At 43.2% G+C, this 14668-nt stretch overlaps 1 long non-coding RNA gene across 1 annotated transcript; it reads right to left on the reverse strand.

The window, feature by feature from the left end:
• Positions 1–11178: 11178 nt before the first annotated feature.
• Positions 11179–13432, reverse strand: LOC114364151 (uncharacterized). Its single transcript, XR_003656832.1, has 2 exons — positions 12695–13432; positions 11179–11296 (listed from the first exon to the last, which is right to left on the reverse strand). It is a non-coding gene; the product is annotated as an uncharacterized LOC114364151 (long non-coding RNA).
• Between the last annotated feature and the right edge of the window lie 1236 nt (positions 13433–14668).

The following is a 14668-nucleotide window of genomic DNA, read 5'->3' on the forward strand; positions in this document are numbered from 1 at the left end:
TTTGGGGCATGACCCATTTCTCGCAAAATTACGAGGATTTAAGTTTTTAATTTTTAGTTTTCACCTCTTCCTTCAAAAACAAGTGAAAGCGTATTTAGTTTAACACTAATAAGCAAACATTTTATATCATGCGATAGCCAATAAAATTATCTATTAGCAGAAGTAGAAAACAGATACAAGTTTCATACATTTTAAGGGAGTAAGAATGGATTTAATTAGAAAAAAACATGACTTTTTTCACTTCTTTTTCAGTTATTTTCCAACACAAGAAAAACCAGGTCGTTAAGGTATGTTTTATTTGCATTGTATTATTAGTATTTGAGCTATTCTACAAAACGAATGTAAATTTATTAGTGTACGTTTATTAGTTTCGACGTAATTGTTGAACAAAGATACCCCTTCCCAGCGGTTTCCATAGCGCACGCGACATGCGAAAATGCACTGCCTGAAAGAATCACACAACCTATTCCGATTACTATGGAAACCGCTGGGAAGGGGTATCTTTGTTCAACAATTACGTCGAAACTAATAGACGTAGACTAATAAATTTACATTCATTTTGTAGAATAGCTCAAATACTAATAATACAATGCAAATAAAACATACCTTAACGACCTGGTTTTTCTTGTGTTGGAAAATAACTGAAAAAGAAGTGAAAAAAGTCATGTTTTTTTCTAATTAAATCCATTCTTACTCCCTTAAAATGTATGAAACTTGTATCTGTTTTCTACTTTTGCTAAAGGATAATTTTATTGGCTATCGCATGATATAAAATATTTGCTTATTAATGTTAAGCTACCCACGCTTTCACTTGTTTTTGAAGGAAGAGGTGAAAACTAAAAATTAAAAACTAAAATCCTTGTAATTTTGCGATAAATGGGTCAAGCCCCAAATTTGAAGTATTTTTATCGATAAAATTGTCCCTAGATTTCGCCCTTAAAGTTTGATCACTACATGCCCGGACACACTGTATAACCTAAAACCATCCTTGATAATTGGGCTATTCATAAGAAAAAGAATTTTTCAAATCTGATCAGTAGTTCCTGAGATTAGCGCGTAAACTACTACATTTTTTCATACAGTCATAACTTTTTACTGACAGCTTTTTTTCGACCCATACTGAAAGTTAATACCTATTTAATGGACTATAAGCCAATATAGGTCTCATTAGTGGTGGACATTTGGACCACTTTTGGTCATTGTCCTTAAATGGTACCTGAATTAATTTTGTGTCAGAAAATTATAAGTAATCAATAGTTAATTTTATTAATATAGTTATTTAGATATAAATTGTGTTCATTACATTTAAATTTAGATGGTTAATTAATCACTAATCAACTTATTAAGATTTAAGGGTAAACCAGAAACTAACAACACAAATGTTCCTGGTTATTTAGTGGTAACAATTATTTCAATATAATAAAAATTATAAAGTATTAGTTTTAACAACCGAAATACCTGATGCTTAGGACTGATTTTGAGATAACTAATACACTACATAATACTAAAATCAAACTCAACTTTTATTTTAATTCCCTTGATGGATGAACTCAAACCTTACTGATTTGCCCTTAGGCCTTAGGGCAAGTTTTGGGTTGGCTAGCTAAAGTCCGGTCGTCGAGCAGATAGAATTTCGTACAATGACACCATGCTACCCATCATTCATTCATTCATCGCGACTGTGCGACGGACGGCCCGCAGGGGCCGCGGCCGCCGCGCCGCAGTGACAGCAGCACGCGCGAGCGATATGGGTAGCTTGGGGTCATTGCACAGATTAGAGAGTATGGTCATTGTACGAAATTATATCTACTCGGCGACCGGAACTTTTAGCTAGCTGGACGCGCCCTTAGTTGCAGAAAGAAAATAGGTATTCCAAAATATAATTTAAAATTTGAGATGATTTGTTCTCCTAAATGTGTAGTTGAGCACTACACAATGTAGCGCGCATTTACCGCTGTCAAAATTTGATAGCATTATTAAGTAATTGAACGCTTCCGCGGTCTAATAAATTCGTACAGACAAACGATGACTAGCTAAAGTCCATATCTGTGAGCTAAAGTGACTGAACTTGGCATAGCAGGAACTTCATTGACCGCTGATGTAAGGTATACAAACTTACTACATAGGTAATTATTTACACGAAACAAGGACGGTGAATGTAAGTTAAATATACCACCTACTATGTTCGCTTTATGTTTGCCGCTGTCGATATGACGTCACTCGAAGGGAAGCGTCTATAACTTTAACAAATTATATTTAAAATATTATTTATTTATTATTATTGATAAAAATTGTGTATTTGCGTAAAATAAGACACATTCATCATCATTTCAGCCACAGGACGTCCACTGCTGAACATAGGCCTCCCCCAATGACTTCCACATCGCACGGTTGGTAGCGGCCTGCATCCAGCGCCTTCCTGCTACCTTTATCAGGTCGTCGGTCCACCTTGTGGGTGACAAGACACATTAATCGCGGTTGGGGGAGGGGACGCTCATTCCACGAACCGACAAACTTGGCGCGAACGGGTAGTAGGTACCGTCTTTTTGAAAATCTAGGTAGTCCACGCGTGATATATTGTACGCCTGCTTTAAAAGTCACTACTTAAAGACGATACCTACAATTTTTCATATCTACAACGAGAAAACTCTTAGCCTGCACCCCTCAGCTAATGAAATGATGCCATATGGCCCACAGCAGATAAATGAGCGTTATAAAGACCCAAGGTTGAAGCGAACTTCACCCGAAAACCTCAATCATAAGGGAACTGTTACATTGGACACATAAGTAAGATGGTGGTAGCTAGAGGTGGACTTAGATTAAGCCCATGAGCCCATCCAACCAACCAAATCGAATCGCAGAAAAATTCGCGCGACTTTTCCAACCCCCACTGGGAATCACCAGGAGTCCGGGACCTTTGGATCGGAAGCAGGTGGTCTTACCATACCATTTAGATCACAGAGACGGTTATAAGATGCCAGTGTTTAGATTTATGTGCTGTCGAGTCGACTGTTGTATAACGTAGCGTAGGTAAGGTAAAGGTGTAACGGCCCTCCAAACACTAGTATTGTATAATCTGTGCTCTGACGCTCGGATTCGCATTTGGCGGGCTTGAGTTTCGCGGGTTCGCGCGCTCAACCGGCGCGCTCTTTTCAACGGCCGCTGCGCTTGGTGGTCCGCGAAACTCGACCTTATTGTCCAGTCGCGCCCATCGCCTCGACGCGTGCGAACGAGCTATCGTTTTAATGGTTATAAATTATAAATGTAAATCCGCCATTACAATTGCGCCCAACGAGTGGCCTCGCGTTCTAACTTCGAGAACGTTCGAGAGAAACCACAAGTACCGCGACCCCAGTGAGTCGTGTTGATTGAAAATTGTGTTGAAGTGAGAAAATGCCACCGAAGACACGCCGAGGCACGGCTAAAGATAGTCAAGAAGAGGAGAGATATTATTCCAGCGATGACGAAAACGACGACGCGACTGTGAACGCGGGGCCCGGCGCCGCCATACCCGCCCGCGAAGCTTCGGCGACGACGCCGACTACTACCAGCCGCAACGACGTCATCGGCATCACAGAGGACCAGTTGGCGAGACTGATCACCAATGTCATCAGAGGTTTACCGACTCCGACCCCGGCCGGCGACCTACACGGGACGCCGCCGGCGACTCCGACCCGAGTCACCGACCCCGCGGCAGCGACCGCGACCGCGCCGCAAGGCGGCAACTTCACACGGTGCACCGCACGCTTCGACGGTGCCACCCGGAGCGCCGAGGTACTGGAGGCGTTCATCGAGAACATCGTCGTGTACAAAGAATGCGCCGCAGTGAGTGACGAACACGCGCTGCGCGGCCTCGCCATGTTGCTGACCGGAGACGCCGCCGTGTGGTGGCAGGGCGTACGGACCACCGTGACGACCTGGGACGACGCGATACGCCGGCTACGCTTCATGTACGGCGCCCCTCGTCCCGCCTACCGCGTGTTCCGGGACATTTTCGCCTCGGAACAAGGCGAAGAAAACGCCGATTCGTTTATATCGCGAGTGCGCGCTAATCTCTCGAGATTACCATACAAACTGGATGACGAAGTGCAAGTTGACATCGTGTACGGCCTACTTAATAATGACATTAAGAAATTAGTGCCGCGTAACAATATTGTTAACCTTGATTGTTTACTCGCGCAGGCGAGGTGTGTTGAAGATATTTCGCGTGAATCCAATATCACGATACATGTTAACCCATCCCGTGCTCAGTCTAATTATGTTGACAACAATCATAATAGCACGGCCTCTTCTAGTACGAACACAGCGAAATCTATACGTAATCGTCCACGTTGTAATGTCTGTAAGCGTTTTGGGCACGTCACCGATGAATGTAGATCGAAACCTACACCTGCTAAAGCGAATGTTTCACCACCTGTTCCTAATAACCGACCGGCAGGTAAGTTGTATTGTTATGGATGCGGTCAGGAAGGTACAGTGCGCTCTAAATGTACCACTTGTGCGAATAAAAGTGCGAGTGTGAGTAGGGAAAGTAACAAAGTTGACTTTCAGAATGTTATTGTTGACAACACGCGCGCCGCGCGCCCACTGGTTAACATCACGGTGGCCGGCCGCGCGGGTGTCGCGATGCTGGATACCGGTGCTACTCACTCCGTGGCTAGCCCTGGACTGTACGCGATCCTTCTGGAGAATGGTGTTAAGTTTCACGCCGCACGTCACACAGTAGGACTCGCCGATGGAACCTCGCAGGTACGAGATGTTTTGATTTGTAATACCGCCGTTGTGCTGGCTGGACGCAGCATACCTACCACTTTCTACGTGATACTTGGGGCTGAGAATCGTACCCTCCTCGGTCATGATTTTATAGTGCGCGCTGACGTCATGTTAGATATACCACAACGTAGCTGGAGTTTTTCCGATTTACCTGAACAGAAGTTTTCTTTTGTAGATACTTACGACCTGCTGACACCAGCGCCCCCGCCGACCGCCGACGCCGCAGAGCTGATGCGCCTCGATGCCGCGGCCCTGACGCTGAGAGATGACGAGGGTTGTAAGCTGTCACCTGTTCAGCGAAGACAATTGAACGAGCTGCTAGCGCGCCGCGCCGACCGCTTCGCCGAGGTTGGCCCACCTACCAGCTACGCTACGCACCGGATCCGGGTCGATGAGAGGCAAGAACCTATCGCCTCACCGCCCTACCGCTTGTCACAAGGCAAGAAGGAGATCCTGGAAGAAGAGCTTCAGAAGATGCTGCAGGCTGATATTATTGAAGAGTGTGAGTCCCCCTGGGCTTCGAACGTGGTTCTTGTCAACAAGAAAGATGGTGGAGTACGCTTGTGCGTAGATTACCGCAAGCTGAACGCCGTGACAGAACCCGACCGGTACCCGCTGCCCAGGATTGAGGACGTTCTTCATGCAGCCAAGACCACCAGCTTCATGACAACGCTAGATCTTCAATCTGGCTATTTTCAAGTGGCCGTCGCTGATGAGAGCCGTGACGTCACCGCCTTCGTTACGCCGTCCGGTACCTACCGTTTCAAGAGGATGCCGATGGGACTTCGCAACTCTGGCGCCACGTTCCAGCGACTGATCGACAGATTCAAAACGAACCTGTTCGTTAACGGAGATAATGCTGAGCCAAAGGACAGAGGAGGAGGCACCGCTGCTCTGCAGAAAAGGAGGCCTGTAAACGTCCTAGCATATCTCGACGATATAATTATATTATCAGAATCGTTCCTTGGACACCTAGAAGACCTTGAAGCAGTACTCGACAGGTTAGAGAAGTTCAACTTGCGCGTAAACAGGAAGAAAAGCTGCTTCGCCCGAGACTCTGTCAAGTTCCTGGGCCATATCATCGTGCCTGGAGGCCTACGGGCCGACCCGGAGAAGACATCAGCGATCGCAGACATGCCTGCCCCGAAGAATGAAAGACAGCTGAAGGGTTTCCTGGCCACATCCAGCTGGTTCCGGCGGTTTATACCAGGCTACGCTGCTGTTGCTAAGCCGCTGACTGACCTCCTCAAGAAGAACAGCACCTGGGTGTGGAACGAAGAACAGCAAGCTGCATTCAACAAGATCAAGGAGCTCCTCGTCACCGCGCCGATACTGCGCCAGGCGGACGAGACGAAGCCTTTTACCCTGAGGACGGATAGCAGCGGGTACTGCCTCGGAGCCGCTCTGATGCAGGGGGAGGGCCCCGACGAGAGGCCCGTAGAATACGCCAGCCGTCTCCTAGGACCTGCAGAACGAAACTACACGACCACCGAGCGAGAAGCCCTTGCCGTCGTCTGGGCGGTGACCAAATTTAGAGGCTACATCGAGGGATCGGAAGTCGTCGTGAAGACCGACCATCAACCCCTGCGCTGGTTGATGAGCTTAAAATCACCCAGCGGCCGCCTGGCGAGGTGGGCGCTGACGCTCCAGGCGTATAACTTGCAGATCCAGTATACGCCCGGGAAGGTTAACGTCATAGCCGACGCACTGAGCCGCCCCGCCTGTTGCGAAGAAAACCCAGGTGGATGCGAAGTATGCTTGGTGACCGTCGACGTACCGCACAGGACACCAGCTGACGTGCGTGAAAACCAGCTGAAGGACCCCGAGCTGAAGAAGATAATTGAAGACCTGGAAGAGACCGACGATCCATTCAGGGGGAGGAACTGGTCGAACCGAGGATACCTGATATCCGACGGTATACTGTATAGATGCTTACCTGAGTCTGACGATGAAGATTGCACGTGTCTCGTAGTTCCACAGCACGAGAGAGAGCAGATACTCGCCGAGTTACACGACGCTCCAACCGCAGGACACTTCGGCGTCGATCGCACTCTGCAACGCATCCGGAGCCGTTACTTCTGGCCAGGCATGAGAGCCTTTGTTACCGAGTACATCAAACGGTGCGTTGCATGTCAGCGTTACAAGGCAGACAACAGGAAGCCGGCCGGACTACTCCAGACCCCTGCTTCAACCCGGAGATTTGAAGTCGTCTCTGTGGACTTATTCGGACCCTTACCGAAGACCGCGAAGGGAAACCGCTGGATTTTGATTATTGAAGACGTTTGCAGCCGTTGGGTTGAGCTCTTTGCCCTGGAGAGCGCCACTAGCGCCGAGTGCGCTGAGGTCCTCGTCGCAGAAGTGTTCCTGAGGTACGGAGTTCCCCGACGGATGATCAGCGACAACGGAGTGCAGTTCGTTGGTGAAGTAATGCAGCAGGCTTGTCACGTGATGGGTATCAAACAGTCGCTGACGCCGCTGTACCACCCGGAAGCGAACCCCGTTGAACGCAAGAACCGCGACCTGAAGCCCCAACTGGCGATACTCGTAGGGAAGGACCACACATCGTGGGATGCCCACCTTGCTGCCATCAGGTTCGCGATGAATTCCGCTGTAACGGCGAGTACTGGACATTCACCAGCTTACCTCACCTTCGGGAGAGAGCTGCGAGCCCCGTCTGACGCGGTGGCTGATATGAAGGCCATCGCGGAGAGCGACAACTTCGTGGCGAGCATCACACCCTACCTGCGGAAGCTGTCCACCGCGCTGCTGGAGGCCCGCGACGTGCACGAGCGCGCGCAGGCCACCCAGAAGGCGTGCGCAGACGAAGGTAGGCGCGCACCCCCGGATTATAAGGTGAGTGACCTTGTTTTGTTAAAGACCCAAGGGCCCAACGACGCCGCACCTGGCCAGACCGCCAAGTTCATACCCCGTAGGGATGGACCCTATCGCATTCGCGAGGTTGTTAGTCCTACGACTTATCTGCTGGAGGGGATTAGGAACAGCGAACTCATAGGTCGCTATCACGCATCCAACCTAAGCCCATTCATCGGTGACGTAGAGGCCCCTGTTAGGGAGAAGCGTAGGCGCGGACGCCCACGCAGGTATAGTCCTAGTCCGAACGCGAGGACGCTGTGTTCGAACTAGAGGGGGAGTATGTAACGGCCCTCCAAACACTAGTATTGTATAATCTGTGCTCTGACGCTCGGATTCGCATTTGGCGGGCTTGAGTTTCGCGGGTTCGCGCGCTCAACCGGCGCGCTCTTTTCAACGGCCGCTGCGCTTGGTGGTCCGCGAAACTCGACCTTATTGTCCAGTCGCGCCCATCGCCTCGACGCGTGCGAACGAGCTATCGTTTTAATGGTTATAAATTATAAATGTAAATCCGCCATTACAAAGGTATTTTTTTGATCTTTTATAATATTAAGTACTACTTTACCCTAGCAGGTGATAATGTTGTTCCATTTAAAAATTGAGAGAAAAATATGTGTGGCCATCCGGAGGAATATTATCCCCATGTGCGAGAGCTCCAAACTCCAAATCTCAGAAGGGAGGGTATGATCCAACTTGTAGTAGGTAGTCGGTTGTAGACAACAAAGTACCTACGTGAGCTACTGTAGACGTAGGCACCCCGACCCGGCATGACTCTGGCGGTGCCTAAATTATTAGAACTTTAAAAGCCTGTTGTATTTAGATTTGTAATTAGGTAGGTAGGTGGTGATTCGGGACGTAAAGGGCCTAAGGCCTAAACTGTTTAATGTTAAGGTAAAATAAATACTAATTCGACTGTCTTAAAGATTTATTAAAACATCAACACACATCAAAACATAATAATGTGGATGGTGGCGCCATATCACAAGTTATGAATAGTAAATTAATAAAGTTAATGAGACTTCAAAATTTGAAGTCTTATCCCAGAGCCCATTGTATTTTATAAAAGGCTTAGATAAAAGGCATGATTTTCTATATATATAAAAATGAAACCCGTTTTCCGTTGTCACGACTATTGATGTGCCGTTCCCGAGAACGCTCTCTCAGCTGAGAATATTCTCGGGAGCGTTCCCGGGAGCGTTCTCCTAAGTGAGAAAGGTTGAGAATCATGTTTATAAAATGGAAATAAACAAACTTTCTTAAGTAAAATAGTATTAAATGAAGTCAACACATAAGTGTATATTAAACAATACACTCTATTTGCAGTGAAAGGCTATATTCTCAGTGTTCCCGAGAATATTCTCGGGAACTTTCTCGGCAATATTCCTGGCAACTGCACCTTTTTTATATATTTTTTTTCGTCGTGAAATGTCGTTTTAATGATATGTAAGATGCCAGAAATTTCTTTTTACACGTAATTAAATAATGTAACTGTAATTTTTTTCGTTTTTAACACGCTCTTATTAGGTCGTCGTGTATGTAACTAACTATGTAATGGAACCTTAGAATCTGAATTACACGCACTTCTAAGTTTTGTATCATCATGAAACTTGGCAATTATATGTAGATTAAAAATGACAATACAATATTGTGGTACCAGCTGGTCTGATGATGGGACTGGAAGGTGCCCAAAAGAACTCCTAAACGAAACGGCGGAATGACATAGAGTTTGGGTTCATTGTATGTCTTTTCGAGATCTTTAAGTGCTAGATAATGTCCAGGATCCTAATGATGGAGTCAGGAGGTAGCCATAGGAACTCCTAAACGAAACGGCGGAAACTTAATGAGTTTGGGTTCGTTGGATTTGTCTTTTCGAGCACTTTAATGCTAGATGATGTCCAAGGTCCTGATGATTTTTGGCTTTTTAATGCTGTTAGTAATTAAAAGCGTGTTTTTAATTTTTTTAAACTATTCTTATTTGACATTATGGACATATATCACAATCGCTTAGTAAGGGCCTGTTTCGCCACTTCTGGATAAGTTGTGGATAGCCTGTCTGACGGATCATTTGACACATTTTTATAGAAAATACGTGCTAGCTAGATTGATCCGACGCTTAACGAATATATCACGTACATTAGTCTGTACGAGATTAGAATGGTTCTCAAACAGCTGAAAACGTAATCACGTCTGAGCTTCTGAAAGCAGGTGGAACGCCGCTACTAAAGGCTTTTCAGAAACTATTTGATTCCGTCATCCTCGAGGGAATAACGTCATGACATGACAAAGAAGAATGGTGATACTCCTCTTCAAAAATGGTGACAAAACCTTGTTGAAGAATTATAGACCCATTTCGCTTCTGAGCCATGTCTACAAGCTGTTTTCGATAGCCATTACGAATTGTCACGCTAGCAGGCTCGACGACTTTCAGCCCCCCGAACAAGCCGGTTTTTGAAAAGGCTTTAGTACCATATACCATAATAATATACGCTACGGCAGATTATACGGAAGATCAAGGAGTATAATTAGCCACTTTGCGTTTGTGAACTATGAGAAAGCCTTCGATTCGATTGAGACATGGGCAGTGCTTCAGTCTCTTCAACTGTGCCAAATTGACTATTGATATATTAAAGTGTTAAAAGGCTTGTACAAACAAGCCACAGTAACAGTCCGTTTTAAGATCAGGACCCAAAACCTATCCAGTTGCAGAGAGGGGTGAGACAGGGAGAGGTCATCACCACCGCCCTGGAAGATGTTTTCAAGCTTCTGGGCTGGAGCGGATTCAGCATAAATATCAACGGCGAGTACATAACCCAGACAGCAGACGATATCGTAGTCATGGCTGAGATCGTGGAAGATCTAGGCACAATGCTCGATGGTCTCAATAGAGTATAACAAGGGGGTCTCAAAATGAACATGGACAAGATTTAGCTCGGCTGGGCAGCCTTCGGGAAGCTTCACGATATTTTCACGCGGCTTCTCCGTCGCGTTGCCGCTCCGCTTTAAATCCGCTTTGAATCCGCTTGCAATCCGCCAGGGTGGCAAGGGCCTTAAAACTCAGAGGCACACTGATGTTCAAATACCGTAGCCGAGTCCTAAAGCCGCGGCACGCGTTCGCCACGAAAAGAGTGAGCAAGACTGCAATATCTCACTCACAAGTTTTATGCCTTGTTTATAACGACTAGTCTTAACGCCCAGTTAATAAAACATCGAAACATTACAATAAATTCACATATAAACAACAAAATTAAAATTAAAACTAAATGTATTCTGTCGAGAACACTGAGAATATTCCCGGGAGCGTTCTCGGTTCTCGAGAATATTCTCACTGGGAATATTGCCGGGAACGAGAACTTTCTCAGCGGCACATCTCTAGTCACGACATAACATGAAAACGGCTTGACCGATTTGGCTGATTTTTTTTTTGTAGTTTTCTAATACTCTGTACAAGGTTTTTACGGAAAACAATATATAGAAAATCTCTACGCTAAGGCGGTACGAAGTTCGCCGGGTCAGCTAGTAATTTATAAATATGTAAATAGCTTCTGGACTGACATAATAATCTTTATAATATAGGTTCAAGGGATAAACCAGACTCTTGGCATGCTGTCATTGCTGTCCTTACAGTTTCAGTTCGCCTAAGAAAGGATTTTACCTCAGATCATAGAAAGAGAATAGATATGAAGTCGCGCGTAACTACAACGAGAACCAGTGTCCCCACATTTCCCCCACCACAGCTCCCACACACACATTCAACTGTGTAAAAACAAAGCGACTGAGAGTCTACGACAACATGTGCAACCGGCTTAAAAGTGCTGTGATTGGCCAGAAGGCGTGCCTTATGGCCAATCAATGGCCAATCAATGGCCGCATGACGTGACGCACACTTTGAAAAAAGCAATTAGAGAGAAGAAAGATAAAATGGAGTCGATAAGATATCGATACTTTAAATCCTGGGGGCAAGGCTCGAAATTGGTTTAAAAAATGCTTGTATGAAAACCTTTTTATTATTATACGTTATTATTATGTTCTTTAACGATTTTTGCATATAGGAGTCAGTTCCATTTTGTATGGACGAAAAACTCAGAATCAATTATTGGGACTAAATGAAGTTACCTTATATTAATTTACCCCAACCAAAGCTCAATGTCGTTATCGATGGAGTATAGAAGTTATAGACTGACAAAGTTTGTATGAAAAGTCATGGGTTAAGTAGGTACTTGCGATTTTTACCAGTATTTACAATATTGGTAATATATTATTATTTACTTTAATAATAATAACAGGATCACTGTAATTATTATTAACTACTATCGCGCATTAACTTTTTAATTATGGCGAAATTCGTACCGCCTATGTTTATCAAAAATAATGCCTATATTAGGCTTTCAACTAGCTCTTATAGTAATTACATAGTTGACAGTTACTAATCCCTTCTACTATTGTTATTGTTTTTGTAAAAACTTAAAAATCGCAAGCAACTCATGATTTTTTCATTCAAAATTAGAAAATAGAAAATAATAATTTACTTCTATTTATCGATAATAGGAAACCGTATTAGAACACGAGCCCTGCACTATGTTACGACCGGCACATGCGGCCGTACTGTGTATTTTCACGCGTCAGTGGATATCGGAAGAAATAAAATACATTGCGCAGTAGTTACGCATGACATAAAGTGGTTGCTAACTAAATCGTCAATGTACAACGTGTTTGAATTTTTATCACCACTAATTTCGATATCGCAGTAAATGTCACGGCACTGAATTCGTTCGTAAAAATGTTTAGTTTTTTTTATTTATAAGCAAAATACCAATGGATTTGCAATACTTACATGTGGTAAATGACTTCATTGTTCCTGTAGTTCTTCGTTTCACTTATGTTATTGCACGTTACGACGCATTATCCAACAATATCGGAGAACATTTCCTCAGTACGACTGAATCGCGACTAACCTGGCGTCGCGGGCGATGTTCGTTTCTGGGCATATCGCGGAGACACGCGCCACGCCCCCGTTTCACATCTATTCCCTTCTATGATCTGAGGATTTTACGCAACTCCACCCCTAAGGGGATAAAGCGGGATCCACGTGTACGAAGTCGCGGGTGGCCGCTAAACGCTAATTCTACAACTTAAACTTGATTTGAAAAAGGATTTGAGTGGTAGGTGGTACGTCTCTCGTTCCACCACAGTCCACACAAAGTACAAAGAAATCCATGTCGATGTAACTAACATGGTTCTGTGTTGTCTCCGCGCTAAAATTCCGCGTGGTTAATCACTTTTTTTTTAAAGTAAATTAGAAACACAATCTCAAATGACTCCAACTTATGTTACAGAATTTCAAACATGGGCAATGGGCAAGCACGTTTGTCAAATAGTAAGAAAACTTTCGATAAGGTCATATAAATGTTACGGTAAATGTGATAAATTGAAAATTATTAATAATTACCGACAGTAAGAGTAATAAATTAATCACATTTACCAGTGATTATTTAATAATGTCACCTTAGTAGTACTAACAATAAATATCATAAAGAGAACACTGGTTCGTGTACAGCGCTCATGTACAGCCACACATTTTGAACGTTTTGATATCATAATTGAATATAATTTGGCCGACTATTCAGTTTTTAAAAGTGACTCATATTAATCACATTTACCAAATTACAAGGTAATTATTCATAATAACCGGTAACTATTCATAATTTTCACATTTACCGTAACATAAATACTAATTACCAAACCATCGTGAATTAATGATTATATTTATAGAGTATAGATATTACTGCAATTGGCGATATTCCATCATACAAATCAAAATGTGAATAAACTGTATTAATTTAAAAACAACCAAACAAGTAGTAAACAAATTTCACTTTATTGGGAGCAATGATAACAAATATTTGCTGGAAATTAGCCATTGAAAATTATTAACATTTTGTAACAGAAATAATACGTACATTATGGGATGAAACTACTAATGAACTCTAATTTGTTTATACATGTTTGATTATTTCTAAAAAAATACTTTTGTGTGTATAATATTTTATTTATTTATTATTATATTAAAAATACTACATCTTATTTTATTTACAAATTTAAAAAATCAACATAATATGAAAATTAATTCACACAAATTAGCACAGCCTATTGAATCGCAGACCAGTAATATTCAGTTTGGTGACAACATTCTCAATGGTACTGTTGTGTTGTGTTGAGTGCACTTTTAATTTTAACAAAAAAATATTTATTATTGCCATTGACGATAAAGAATTACTTTATATCAAATGTTACATCTGAGTCCTTAGACTGAGCCTGAAATATTGTCATTGTTACCCCTGGCAAAAAGAATTGATTGGTGTCTTAATAAACTTGAAAAAAATAGAAAAGCGTAAAAAATATGGCGAAATGCATACTTGTAACTTATCACATTATTTTTTACCTATACGCAGTGTAAAGGAGTACCACTAAGCTAACTTATTCTTTTATATATGTTACGGTAAATGTGATAAATTGAAAATTATGAATAGTCGCCGGTTATTATGAATAATTACCGACAATTGAGGTAAAAGTAATAAATGAATTACATTTATCAGTGATTATTTAATAATGTAACCTTAGTACTATGAAATATCATAAATTAACAATGGCTCATGTATAGTGCTTGTGTACAGCCACACATTTTGAATGTTTTGATATCATATATTAATATAATTTGGCATAATGAGTTTGGACTGTTTCTTGCGTAACATTACTTTGCCATAAAGCCCATAACATATTGTTTTGATTTAACTTGAAAAATAGGTCAAGGTGCGGCGGGGGTGGCCCTTGGGCCACCCCTAAGCCGCCTATTTAGTTTTATACACACATAAATGATCTCATATTAATCACATTTACCAAATCATGCGGTAATTATTCATAATAACCGGCGATTATTCATAATTTTCACATTTATCACTTTGACCGTAACATATACAGGGTGTTAGGTAAATGGGTATATGAGCCGACACTAGCCCATGTTAACATG

The sequence above is a fragment of the Ostrinia furnacalis genome, unplaced genomic scaffold (genome assembly GCF_004193835.3).
Source record: "Ostrinia furnacalis isolate ACB-3 unplaced genomic scaffold, ASM419383v2 OfSCF7353, whole genome shotgun sequence".
NCBI lineage: Eukaryota > Metazoa > Arthropoda > Insecta > Lepidoptera > Crambidae > Ostrinia > Ostrinia furnacalis.